Here is a 15,008-nt window from a genome sequence, read left to right on the forward strand (position 1 = left end):
ATAAATAATGATAATAACATTTGATTTATATACCGCCCTTCAGGACAACTTAATGCCCACTCAGAGCAGTTTACAAAGTATGCTATTATTATCTGCACAACAAAACACCCTGTGAGGTGGGTGGGGCTGAGAGAGCTCCAGGGAGCCATGACTAGCCCAAGGTCACTCAGCTGGCTTCAAGTGGAAGAGTGGGGAATCAAACCCAGCTCTCCAGATAGAGTCCCACACTCTTAACCACTACACCAAACTGGCTCTCATGTTCTCTCTGTTGCTAACTGCCTTCCATGTGGCCACAAACCACAAAGCCTGCCCAGCACAGGTAAAGGGGGCATATCATGATGGACAGCAAACGAGTTATTGTGGGGATAAAGTGGTGAATGCTTTGACTCCCTATGGGGGAGAAAGGTGAAGTATAAGTGAATACATATAAATATTAATCCTTATGAGGGAATCTTTCTGGGAGGCAGTGGGAGGGGGGTTTGGAGCAAACTGCAGCAAAATTGCAGCAGAGTGAGGGCTGGCTGTTGTCTGACCCCTCCCTCCAAATTTTCAAGAAGATTAGTCAAGGGATCTAATTCTACAGTCTCCTGAACAAGGTCTGCCCAGCCACTCTCCATTGTTTCCTATGGGGGAGGGGGAATCCAATGCTTTCTCCAGGACAAAGTTGCCTTAGCCAAACACACAAGAGCAACCACTGAACGAAAAGCCTCCCAGAAAGTTTGCAGCTACTTCTCCCCCCCACCCCCCAGTTTTAGGTTTCATTTACAGGGCTACAGCCAGGAAAGGGGGAGGGAGGGGAAGCAATTCTCACAAGAGAATATAGCATGTTAAGGAGAGCCTGCTCAACTGTACATCCAATCACAACGATTCTCTCATAAAGCATCTATAAATGCAGCAAAGTAAGGAAGGCTGTAATTGTGTCAAACAGTAGACACACTTTGTTTGTTTGTTTTCTCACTGAGGCTCAAGGTGGATTACACAGTGCAAGTCAATACAATCAACAGCTAGGACATTCAATGAACAGTACAATAAGGTAACGGTTGCAGAAATTTGAAAAAAAGCATAAATTTGAAAAAAAACATAAATTTGAAAACAAGCATAAACCTGAAATACAGAGAGGAATCATTAAATATAAATATATGGGATTGTGTGACAGCTGCTTTTAATAACAGTAAATCAATCAAGAGCAATCCCAGATCAGCTGTTCTCTCTTGCATATAGACACAGTTTTTTCTTCCATCAGTGTTCCAGTAGCACTGATCTCTTGTTCCTCCTAACTCATTTTATTTTTGTGAGCCATCTTAAGCAGGACTAGAGAGGTGGCATACAAGTATTCTAAATGAAATAATAAATAATATGTGTACACACAGTCTTTAGTCTTCAGGGTAGAAAAGGAAGTCTGTGCCTCTATCCTCCACCTCCCTAGCCTGTAGGTCAAGCTCCCTTTCACTGATGCAAAGGATAGGATACCCTGATCTGTCAATTAATGGAAGCCACTGATGGTCTCAGATCTTCCCTCCATTTCCCTCCCCCCCAGCAATCCTCTCTGACCCTGAGGAAGTTTATTCTTGAGGTTGTGGGACCTGAATGGATTAATAGCCTTGAAGGTCAGGCAGCAGATGTAAGCTAAGTGGGCTGGCTGCTTATTGAGGGGGAGGGTGTCCTCCCCACAGGTCTACCGGTGAACTGCCAGTTATGAAGTCAAGCCATAACTTTTAGTCCTATCCTCCTTTCCAGCGTGCCCTGTCTGCCTGGTTGCCAGCAGGTAAAAGCAAAGTCTTTTTCCTTCACCTAGCAGGAGCATCTCAAAGAATATAACAGCTCTTTAAAAATGAATCTACATGCTTATACCATAATCAAACCTCTGGAAAATAAAGGTACACAGTAGGGGAAACGGCCCATCCCTGTTTGGCACTCTTAAAAGTGCTGCATCATCAGTTTTGGAATATACAAATTCTTAAAATCCCTGCAGTTCACATCAATCAAAATCAATCATCCAAATAAACTTTCCTCATACTATGTTTTCAAACCAGGAAGTAATCCATAAAGGCCTTTGTCAAACAACAGAGTAGTACAGTGGTCTTATTCCAGCTGAGATCAGCTGTTTGCAGAGGCCATAAAGAGAGCAAAGGGAAGGGAAACTGATGCTGTCGGAAAAGGCCTGTCTAGGACTAATGACATCTTGTTAAAGTTGAAAGTGAGTTGCTATTACAACAGAAGGATAAAATTAGTCTATTGTAACTTTCAACTGGTCTAGAAAAGAAAAAGATAAAGAATGGAGATACTATTGAAGTCAGTGGCACATTTCCTATTGATTTCAAAGGAGCCAAACTGTATTTAAAAAAGAATAAAATCTTTTATTTTTTAAAAAAAAAATAACAGGAGAAATTGTGCAAAGAGAAGGAGAAAAAGCAGGAATGAACGATGGAGAAGAGAGAAATGGGTATTTAAAATGCCATTGCTGGTTGCTCCTTTGTTTTGCTTCACATTCTTCTTCCCTATTTGAAAACAGGGACTTGAAATCATTTCAATGTGCTATTCGAAGCCTCATTTCCCATTGTTATTGGAGATAATATTAATTGTAATGTGTCAGGTGCCCTTGGAGCAGGCCTTTAAAAACTCCTTTGCTAACATCATTCAAACTTAAGGTTTTTTGCAAGCATCCATGCCTTCAGCAAATAGTCTCTCTGAGATGCAACCCGACATGAGGCAAATGTCTTTTGATGCCTTAAAGCTGCTCTGTGAATGGATGGACTACATCTGAAAAACAAACCTGAAGGCAACCTGTCACAAGCTGAGACTTCAATTTTATCCAGAGGATTATGCTGCATAAACCATACTTTTCTGACGGCAAATAAATCCAGCTTCACCTCCGTCTCTTATGCTGTAGTAGTTTTGAAATTCTTCCCATGACAGCAAGACATAGAACTCGAAACATGTTAATCCCTCTTTAACCAGTCACAACACAATACTAGTCTCTTCAACTTGTTTGGCTATACAAGCACCTTTGCAGTGCAATCCTAAGCAGAGTTACTCCAGTCTAAACCCATTGAAATCAACGGGTGTAGACTGAAGTAACTCTGCTTAGGATTGCACTGTTAGTTTCCTACATGTCATTCCCACCTTTCGTGCCTTCTTGAAAGTAGTAGGAATGATCCAAACTTTTTGACCTGAGGCTGGGTCATGTGGGCATCTTCCTGAATACCAGTCCCTACCCCAACACTTTCCCAGGAGTTCAACAGCATTGGAGAATATAAATAGACCCTATCTAGAGCCTATAACATGCCATGGCAGGGTGAACAAGTTGGGATGCAAAAAACTGGAGCAGCATGCTGAAATCAGCCATCACGAGCCTGTGCATGTTGTTCTTCCCAGAGACTTTCACAATTCTTCCAGTTCTAGCTGTTAAATAAAGAAGCCATAGTGAGGAACCTCTGCCTCAGGAAGCTTCCCCCTGCCCCATCCCTGCCAAAGAACACCTAATGCTACCATGGCTTGTTCCAGCAAGATCATCACCATGATCTGAGCTTCAGCAAGACTTCAAGGAATAGATGCACTGCTGGGGCATGTGGAGGCATCCCCTGTTGTTCCCCCATAGCCAGGAGTATAGCAGATCTCCTACTTTAGGGTGGTAATATTAATGTATGGTGATTATGCATCCATGGGTTCATAAGGCTAGGTGTGTGTGCAAGCACCTTGACCTGTAAGCATGCAAAGAAAAGACAAGATGGTGCCCAGTATGGGAAATGTAAAGACATGGTGTCTACTTCTGTTCTAGGTGTTACTCTGACACGTAGATGAAGCCCTTGTGTTCACTGTTATATGCTACAAATTCAGATATGCCTATTTCATCTGTGGCAAGAGTCTTGATTCATAACAGAGTCTAGGGATGTGCACCAGCATCAAAATGCGGCAAGTACACAGCAACGGCCACAAATGCTGAGCACCAGTGCCTGAGCATTGGGCATTTGCAGTTTGGGCATTCAAAGCCTTGAAAATTGCTAATGTCAGCAGGGTAGCATTGGGCATTTACCAATGGAGCAGAAGAAAGCCAGTGCTAAGCAAATACCCTGATCAGATCTGGCAAGAGGACTGGAGCACTGGAGAGCTGGCGATACGGGCAGTAAACAACTGCCCTTAACAAATTTGGGCATGGCATGGGAAGAAAGTGAGGACTGTTCAAGCGTTCCTAGCAGGGACAGCAAGGGGCTACAAAGAAGTTATCTCCATCTTTCAGTTGGAAAGGGCTAATGTGGAAGTGCTGTCTGATGGCTGTGCCTGCCTTTGGATCCCATAAGTGCAGGCTACCAGCAATAGGCTTTCACTCTAGTTCCCCCCTCCCTTGCCAAAGTATGACAGTGCTAACCAAAAACCGCTTGGTTCCCTGCTCCCACCACCTTTGGCAGCAGGTTGTCTGAGAAATATGTTTTCTTTTAATTTCATTTACAGGCAGACCAACTGCTTTTCTTAGGTGTCCATGTTAATCAAAACATCCAGAATTTTATATATATATATATATATATATATATATATATACACACACACACACACATACACATATGTGTATGCACACACGCACATACACACACACTGCTTTTTCCCTCAACTGAGATCCAAAGGAGCTTTCAACATCTTCCTCCTCTGTTTGATCCTCACAACATAACACAACACACTGAGAGGTAGGTTAGGATGAGACAGATTGACTTGGCTCAAGGTCACCCAGCAAACTTCCATGACAAGTGGATTTGGATTTGGGAATATTTTGAATATTATAAACATGGCATTATTCAATGAACATCCTGAGCATTATTACTGCATATCCCAAGTAGGTTCTTCCCAAATGCGCATTTGTCACATGTGATGATTATGTGTGTGATGATTCCTCTCATTAAACTATCATGTAGGTTCCAAAGGACATTGAAAATAGCTTGTGCTTGTGCAAAAGTTCGCACTCAGCACAAAAGGTTTGATAGCAGTTCTTGTGCTTCTACTCATGCTCAAACATGTGAAGCTCTATTTAGTAATAAGTCACCTAGATACAAGGGTGACTTGCAAAACAGCCAGATTTGCTCATGACACCGAAAGTTAGGTTGGCTCTCCTAGACCTCTATGGCTGGACAATAGAACAGAATACAGGCTTTTGCATTTGCTGTGCTGAACTCTAGCTACATATCTATATTGATGGGGATCTAAATTGGCTAACTACTCAAGAAAGAGATCTAAGGTCATAATAAAAAGTTCATTGAAAATGTCAGCTCAGTGTGCTGTGGGAGTGAAAAAGGCAAATTCAGAGATTGTTAAGAAAGAAGCTAAAAGTGAAATAGCAAGTGCCATAATATCATTACATAAATTATAGTGCATTCACATTTATAATCCTTTAGACAGCCGAGGTCATTGCAGGACCGTACAGAATAACCACATACTTTTAAAGAGAATAAAAAATCTAGTGGGATCTTCCACCATCTTTCATATCTATTTATCTATGTAAGACATTAGAGTATACAGTAAAATGGACGTGAAGAAGTGCATGCTATATACTGAATGGGTATGATTCAAGTAAGAGAAAAGTCTAAAGAGAGCTTTTGTCTTGACTCAAAAAAGAGATCCTTTTGTTCCAGTATCTTAGGTCTTGTGGGTGATTCCTCTCTCCCTTTTTTTGGCCTGGTAGTCAGGCCTCTCCATCAAATCTTCCTTCCTTCCTTTTTTCCAAAATATTATCTGATCATTCTCCCAATGTCCATTTACAAAAGCAGAAAATAACTGCTAAATAGCAATAATAATTTTTGAAAGCAATGCAGCTCTCTGGTTTGAAGTAGTGCTTGGCTTTAGTCTTTTAAAACTAGAGGACTAATTAATTTACTGAAGTGGGTTTTTGAGAGAAAAGCAGAGAACAAAGAAAAGTATGTGGTATTTTTTTTAAAAATTGCTAGCCCTCAACTCCATCCAACCAAGAGACCATCTCTCCAATAAAGAGAAGGCTTGATAAATGGAGGGAAATAACTCAGAGCCCTTTTGGGATTGCTGGGGGCACATTGTTCAGGAGCCCATAGAATTGGACCCTTTGGTCCAATTTGCTTGGAACTGGGGTGGGGGGAGGTGGTATTAGTGGACTGTCAGCCCTTGTTCCCTTGCAATCTTGGTGTCATTTGGTTGAAAAACATCCACCCCACCCCCAGAAAAGTCCCCCATAGGAAGTAATGGCTGGTCTCAGGGATAACAATGGACAGGACAGGGTTCTGCAAAGGAAGTCTTCATCATTTTGTTGAAGGAAACAAACAGACCACAATAAGGAAGGGTAGCAAACATAGACATTTCAGCAGAAAGACATGCAAAAAATACTGTCAGTCAGTCACTGTAAAAAGCAAGGAAATGAAATGAATGCAGAGAGGCTTTTAAAAAAAATGCCTGTGGCTGGCTGGTGCTAGGTTGCTGCTTAACTGCCATTGTAGGAATCAGTAGAGAGAAGTGCGGCTTCACAGAGAGGAACCTACATGGCAGGCCATAAAAACTGGACACTCCTGCTTGAAATTTAAGGATTCTTTAGATTTGAGAGAGGGCTGTATTCTGCTTAACTTTGGTACCAACACTTTTATAAAAAGCTGCCCTATACCCTTGAATACATTCCCCATTGAAAATAATGGTCTTGAACTTCAAAACCTGAAAATCCTCACAGACTTGAATCACAAACTAGTAACATCCTACTCAGATATTGCAATCATGGTAAAAATTCCCTCCCCCTCCCCACCAAAGCTTGGATATGAAATTACAATTAAATTATTCTAGGTGCACTCCCCTACTTGTGACTTCTATTTATTTAACAATTAATATTAATGGATATGCAGATTAAACACTGAGTGGCATAAAGCACAACAGTTTCAATGGCCAAGAAGTTCTGATTCAATGATCTTCCCTTAGCCTTTCAGTCCAACTGTATCAAAATTTTTATTGGATGGGTCAGTACACACAAATCATAATATTCAATATCAATATCCATCACATTATATCACTCCCACCCATTCCCCCCCCCTTTTCAGTTGACTTCCAACAGTTTTCCATTCCCTTCATCTACATTACATCACTATCTCCTATAATATTAATTTCTAATTAATTATAATATATAGTATAACATATCTATATCTACCATGTTTATAATAAGTCTCTAATATTACTTTCAAGATTATAATATAAAATATACTATATCATTCTTACTTATATACTATTCATATTTTCACCTCTAACTAATATAAAGTAAAGATCTCTTCTCCCCTCTTAACAACTATCCAAAGACCACATTTTGCCTTTCATGTCCCACTTTTTTTCCACATAATTCTTAAGTTTCTCCCAACTCATAGCATATTCCACGGTATCTTGTTCTTTCAACTTCCTTGTTAGCTTGTCCATTTCTGCCATATTTAGTAATTTCAAAATCCAATCTTCCACTGATGGTATCTCTTGAGTCTTCCACAACTGTGCATAGGGCATCCTAGCCGCAGTAATCATATAGAACACCATTGTTCTATCCATTCTATCAAATTCTTCTAGGTTCATACTTAATAACAATAATTCTGGGTTCTTAATCACATTTTTCTGTAGGATATCTGACATTACCTCTACAATTTCCCCCCAGAATTGTTTAGCTTTTTCACAAGTCCACCACATATGATAAAAAGAACCTTCATGTTTCTTACACTTCCAACACTTATCTGACATTTGACTATTACCATTTGCTAACTTTTTTGGCGTTAAATACCATCTATACATCATTTTATACACATTTTCTCTTATAGTGGTACATGTTGAAATTTTTATAGTATTTTTCCACAGTCTTTCCCAAGCTTCCATCGGTATATCTTTATTACAATTTATTACCCATTTCACCATCTGTACTTTAACTATCTCATCTTCTGTAAACCATTTTAACAAAATTTTGTATACTTTAGATATCATCTTTTCCCCCCTCTTGAAGTAAACATTCTTCTAATTCCGAGTTCTTAGCCCTAAATCCTACCTTTCTACAATCTGTATCATATAAGTCTTTTGTCTATATTGAAACCAACCATACTGAAACGGCAGTTCTTCATTCATTTTAAGTATATATTTATCACAATCTACTCTTAAAATTTCTTTATATGTCCTCCACTCCTCTCCATCATATTCCACCTTTGGGTTTACAACTTCTGCTCGTATAATCCACATTGGAGTCTCTTCATCTAAATATCTCTTATATTTTTTTCCAAACTGCAAATAAACTCTGTCTCACAAAATGATGTAAAAACATAGCATCAGCTTTTATCTTCTCATACCAGATATGCATGCCATCCAAAAAGTTTGTTGTGTCCTTCCAACGTCAATAGTTTATGGTTTTTCAATAACATCCACTCTTTCAACCAGACCAAACATATAGCTTCGTGATACAATTGCAGATTCGGTAATTTTAGTCCACCTCTATCCTTGCCATCATATAATACCTTCATCTTAACTCTAGGCTTCTTCTGTGCCCATACAAAGTTCATAATCTTCCTTTGCCATTTTTCAAATTGCTTATTTTCTTTCACAATTGGTATTGTTTGCATTAAAAACATTATCCTCGGAAGTACATTCATCTTAATTATAGCAATGCGACCCAACCATTATAAATTCATTTTATTCAATTTCAACATGTCCATATCTATTTGCTGCCATAATTTGTCGTAGTTGTTTTTTAAAAGATCAATATTTTTCGCAGTCAACTCAATACCTAAATATTTTATTTTATAGACTACTTCACAATTTGTTATCTCCATTAAATCTTGTTGTTCTTGCTTAGACATATTTTTACAAATTATTTTTGATTTGTTCTTATTTACGTAAAATCCTGCTAGATCCCCAAATTCTTTTATTTTCTCCATCAATCTTGGAATATTTTGGATTGGATCTTCCACTATCACCATGATGTCATCAGCAAAAGCTCTCACTTCATATGAAAATCCTTTAATTTTCAAGCTTCTTATCATGTCATCTTCACGTATCTGCCTCAGTAAAATTTCCAATACCATCACAAACAACAATGGGAAGAGTGGACATCCTTGTCTTGTTCCTTTACTTATTTCCAACTTTTTTGTTATATCAGAGTTTACAATTATAGCTGCAGATTGATCTTTATATATTGTCTTCACTGCTTGAATAAACATCTTGCCCATTTGCATCTTTTCCATTGTGGCAAACATAAAGTCCCAATTTAAATTGTCAAAAGCTTTTTCTGCATGCACAAAGAAAAAACCGACTTTTTCCCCTGGATTCTTATCATAGTACTCTATAGCATTCAATACTACTTTTAAATTGTCTTTTATTTGTCTATCCGGCAAAAGGCCTGCTTGTTCCTCTGCTATAAACTCCACCAACCATGTTTTAAGTCTTTCAGCCAATATTTTTGCAAAAATCTTATAGTCATTATTAGTCAGAGATATCGGTCTATAATTTTTAACATTCGTTAAATGCTGTGTTTCTTTTGGTATCAGTGAGATGTTAGCTTCATTCCATGTTTCCGGTATTTCCTGTCCTTCTAATATTGCATTCATTACTTTTTGCTTCGATTGTACCAATTCATCCGCCAATACTTTGTAAAATTTAGCCATAATTCCATCTGGTCCTGGCGCCATTCCCACTTTCATTGCTTGTATCACCTCCATAATTTCTGTTACTGTAATTTTAGCATTCAACTTGTCTTTCAGTTTCTTAGGCACCTCTGGCAATTTCATTTTAAGAAAAATTCCTCCATTAACCTTTTATCAATAGTTTTTTTCTGATACAATTTCGCATAATATTTATAAAATGCTCTCCCAATTGCATTTTGATCAAATAACTCTTTTCCATCTTCTATAATTTTGCTTATTATTTCCTTCTCTCTCTTTTTCTTCAACTGCCATGCTAGATATTTCCCAGGTTTGTTGGCTCCTTCAAAAGATTTTTGTTTCAGTCTTTTCAGTTCCCATTCCACCTCCTTGTTTTCCATCACTTTTATTTGTTCCTGTAACATTCTAATCTCATGTTGCAATTTCTTTTTACCTGGTCTTTTCTTTAATTGTTGCTCTTTTTGCGTTATCTTTTCTTGAATTTCCTTCAATTTCAATTCTTTATTCTTCTTATCTCTGGCATTTAAATCTATCAGTACTCCTCGAATAACAGCCTTATAGGTATCCCATACTTTATGAATTGGTACACCTTGATCCACATTGCATTGAATAAAGCATTTCGTCTCTTTTTTGAGAACATCCAAATTTACTTGGCTAAGCAGGAGATCTTCATTTAATCTCCATCTCAGTTTTTTCCTTCTCATTCCAAATCTCCACAACGTCGGGTTATGATCTGAGCTAATTTTTGGCAAAATATCCGTTTCCTTAGTTCACACTGCTAATTCTTTAGATGCCCAAATCATATCTATTCTTGACAGTGATTGATGACTTGCTGAAAAAAAAGTATATTGCTTAGTCTTTGGATTATGCTTTCTCCAAATATCTTCTAAACTTTCTTGTTTTTGAAGCTCAAAAAATGACTTTGGCAATTTTCCCATCTTATTCTTACTCATACTTGTTTTTTTGTCTAATTATAAGTCCACGACACCATTAAAATCCCCTGCCACAATCACTTGATCATATGTCATTTGATCCAACTGAGTCATTATTTCATTAAAAAATTGTTCTTTTACTCCATTAGGTGCATATATTCCCAAAATCAATGTTTTTTCCCATTGCACTCAAATTCCACCGCCAGATATCTACCATCTCTATCACCAACAATCAACTTTGGTTGCAATTCTTCTTTTATATAAATTACAATTCCTCTTTTCTTTTGCTTTGTTGCCACTACAAATTCTTTTCCCAATTTCTTATTTTGTAAGTACTTATTATCTTGGTCTCTTATATGGGTTTCTTGTAAACAAATTAAATTACATCTTTGTTTGATAAGCCAATGAAATATTGCCTTGCGTTTTGAACGTGAATTAAGTCCATTTACATTACATGATATTAATTTGTACTCCATATTTAAAGTCTACTTGTTTTAGGTAAGTCCTTTTCGTTCTCCAACAGGAACATTTCCATTGCATGTTTTGATTTAATCACTTGTCTCACAGATTGGAACTCAAAACTCAAACCTTCAGGTATTTCCCATCTATATCTTATATTCATAGATTTCAGTTTCTGTGTCAAATCTCTGTATTTCTTTCTCTCCTGCAACACTCTCCTCGGTAACTCCTTCATAATTCTGACCCTTGTCCCCTCAAGTACCAACGGGGATTCAAAATGCTTTCTAATAATTTCCTCCTTCATTCTCTTTGTAGTTAGCTGGACAATAACATCTCTTGGTAGATTCTTTTGCTCTGCATTTCTTGAATTCACTCTGTAGGCTAAACTGGCCGCCACCTCTTCTTTTTCCTCATTTAAAAATTCTGCTATTATTTCAGTGATTTGCTTCAAGGTTGATCCTGCCATTGTCTCTGGAATGGCTCTAAAATGAAGTTGTTTTTCCGTTGCTTTGCATTCCATCACCACCATCCTGTCACTTAATGCTGATGTTTCTGCTTTTATACCATCCGTTCTGAGTTCCACCTCCTGTACCTTTATCTTTACACATGCCATAGAAATGGGGGTCCCCTGATAAATGGGGTAGAACCACAGACTCTGCCAGAGTCCCACAGACATGGCTGTGGCAAGCACGACAGCTGTGCTGTTTGTCATCACCATGCATGTTTCTGTATAATATCTGTGCAGGTGGCAATTCAGTGGGGAGACCTGGAGCATAACTGGTGCAGTTCCCGCCACTCTGCTCTGGCAGTGATTCCAGCCTGACTTCTGGAGTATCCTGCCTAAGGCAGCCTTCTGATCAGCAAGCCTGCTCGCACTCACATGAGTATAGTGCTAGAGCCAGATCAGCCTGTCTCCTCATGACCCCTGGGAGCAGCTCACAAAGGCACCGCTGCCCTGCTGGATGGAGGGAGTTGGCAACCCAGTTCATAAGGCCTCTTCATGATTTGTTGTTCAATGACACCTGAGGTTCTCCATATCTCTGTTCCTGTCTGTCTTTGAGGTGATAAGATTATCTTCACACACATCCTCTTCATTTGTGGCTTCTCCTTAGGGCTGCCCCTTGAGAGCAAGTGGTCTCTGATTCAGGGATGGCAACGTTGGGTTCACTGTTGTCGGTGTTTCTGGTGCCCCTGGCCTTCTGTTTTGTTCAGCTGCAACAATATAGCAGAGCTCTAGTGGCACCCTGAAGAATGATGCCACATATAGGTATCCCCCCAATCCCCTGACCACACACATACTCTGAGGGCTGCTGTGCGCAGCTTGCACAGGGAACATGCTGGTAGGTGATGCCTCCTTTGGACCTACCCTCTTAACCCAGTGGTTAGGATCCTAGTTGTGGGTCTTGGGGCTGGGGATTCAGGTCTGGCCTCTCAGTGTATGTCTTTCTTTCTTTCTTTCTTTCTTTCTTTCTTTCTTTCGTCTGTCTGTCTGTCTGTCTTTCTTTACTTTTTCATGGGAGGAGTGTGTGTGGTTTCGAACAAGCGCATGTGGGCAACATATTTGCTGCAAGTCAGGCTTTTGTTGGGGAAAGGCCAGATGTCCTGTCTGCTGCACTGGTGCCCTTCTCCTGTAGGCTGGGGAAGGGGACCCTTGAGCCACATGCCTCTGTTGCGGTGCACTGTTGCTGGGCCTTCCTTCACTCTCTGCTGGCTCTCAGTGGGGAAAGTCGACGTCTAGGGGCTGTGGTCAGATCGACAGGTGGTGATTGGCTGTGCCTGTATGTGCCACTCACAGGGGTGTCACCAGCTGCTGTTGTCTGATTAGTGGGTGTTGCCAGGGTTGCTATGGTCTCCAACTTGCTTGCTATGCTGTCTGTGCCATGCAGAGGAGTGTGTGTTGTTCTCTCCCCCTGCGAAATGTCCATGGGGAACCAACCTGCAGTGCTGTGTTTTTGTGGTAGTGGCTGGCTACCAGCACAGCAAGCAGCCCTCAGGACTGCCATGGCCCAGCTGTGCCAAGTGGTCCTGGGGATAGAGTGAGGGCTAGGGATGCCACAAACTTAGAGGAAGGCAAGTGCAATAGGTGTGACAGCAGCAGGGAGTACAGGGCTATGACAAGCTCTGACTGCAGTGGCAGGGGTGGTACAATTGTGAGATTTTTACTGGTTGTACAATTGTGGTGGTACAATTGTGAGATTTTTACTTGTTGTACAGCACTTTATTAAGTATCGAGAGAAACCACACTTTTGATTTTGTTTGCAACTGATTACAGAAAGGGAATGATTCAACAATGTGAAGGTATCTTCTTGAGGAAATAGAAGTTGCAGTGGTGGGGCAGGGGATGGACATTTTTTGGAATATACACTTAATGTTTATAGGGTTGCTTCCATACTGAGTCTGAAATGGCTATCACTCATTCACCTGCCTTTTATATGAAACCTGGGCCGTTTTCACACTGTCTATAAATCGCACAAGACTCACGGAAGGCTGCCAGCTTTCTTGTGTGATTTTTGACGCCATCTGTTTACAAAACGCCACAAACAGTGATTTATGGCGTTTTGTAATCGGATGGTGTTAAAAATTACGGAAGGAAGCTGGCAGCCTTTATTTATTTATAGACAGTGTGAAAACGGCCCTAGATAAGGTTGTTGCCAACCCATTGTATTCCAGTATTTTCTGTGGCTTTTTTTTTAAACTTAAATTTTGTGGCTTTTTTAAAAAACTTAAAATGGAATTGCAGCACCAGCTGATCCATCTGGACTGGCAATGAGCTGTTGAGGTCTCTACTGTCTTTTTACATTTTGCCTTTTATCTCTGTTTGTTGTACAGCCACCTCTGCTTGTCAGCATAATTAATGATAGTGGCAGAAATTCAGTGATAGTGGCAGAAATTCTTGGATCAGCCAATTATCAGTTCTTGTTCCATCAGGAGAGGGTGGTTTGTTTAATGTTTTGCTCTTTGTAGCCAAAGCAACTAGGTCATACAATAGAAATTGTTTAAGGAGTTGATTCAGGAATGCAGCCATCATAAGTGAATAGGAAATGACTGATTACGCTGAAAAAAAGTTCCTGGACAACAACAAAATGGGAGAAGACAGGCCTTTGCTAGAAGGGTCTTACTTCTAAGAAAACATAGGATTGCCAACCTCCAGGTGGGGCCTGGAGAGCTGGAATTCTAACTGATCCCCAGATGACAGACTTCCTGTCAGAATATGGAATCCCAGTTATCTAGAGTTCATCTCCCCCCCCCCACAAGAAGCACAAGGTTTCTTGGTTTCAAAGGTTTATTGGAAGAATATGCTCAGGATACAGGTGTCCACAATCCAAGGGCTTGAGGCCCTTAGCTGAACAAAAGCTTTGTTGAGAATGACACATAAAATGAAAGTAACAACACTTCAAACACCCATTCCCAGCCTCCCCCTTTAGTCCCATCTGTGAAGGCATGGGAAGACAAGGACATCAAGGTCTTCGGCCAGAACAGGCTGATAAGAACTCTTCGCTCCCATGGATATACGCGGCCTGGGCACCACCTGGGCCTAGAGGGAGGAAAACTAAACAACTACAGATTATAGCAAAGTAAAATGGCGTAACTCTGGCTAGAGAACTGACAAGCCAACTGACACTCTGACATTTCCCCTTGGGAAAATGGTTACTTGTGTGTGGTGGGTATACTCTATGGCATTATACCCCACTGAGGTCCCTCCACTTCAGCCCTTTCCAGGCTCCACCCCCAAATCTCTAGGAATTTCCCAACCTGGGGTTGGCAACCTTAAAACAAATTGTTAGCTGTTGTCCATGAGGTCAGGGATTGTAAGATTTTTACTGGTTGTATAATACTTTATTAAGTGTCGAAAGAAACCACACTTTTGATTTTGTTAGCAACTGATTACAGAAAGGGAATGATTCAACAGTGCGAAGGAAATAGAAGAAGAAAATTGATTCATTTGAAATGTGGTGCTGGAGGAGAGTTTTGCAGATACCATGGACAGCCAAAAAGACAAATAAAT

Source organism: Eublepharis macularius, chromosome 1 (genome assembly GCF_028583425.1).
Source record: "Eublepharis macularius isolate TG4126 chromosome 1, MPM_Emac_v1.0, whole genome shotgun sequence".
Lineage (NCBI taxonomy): Eukaryota > Metazoa > Chordata > Lepidosauria > Squamata > Eublepharidae > Eublepharis > Eublepharis macularius.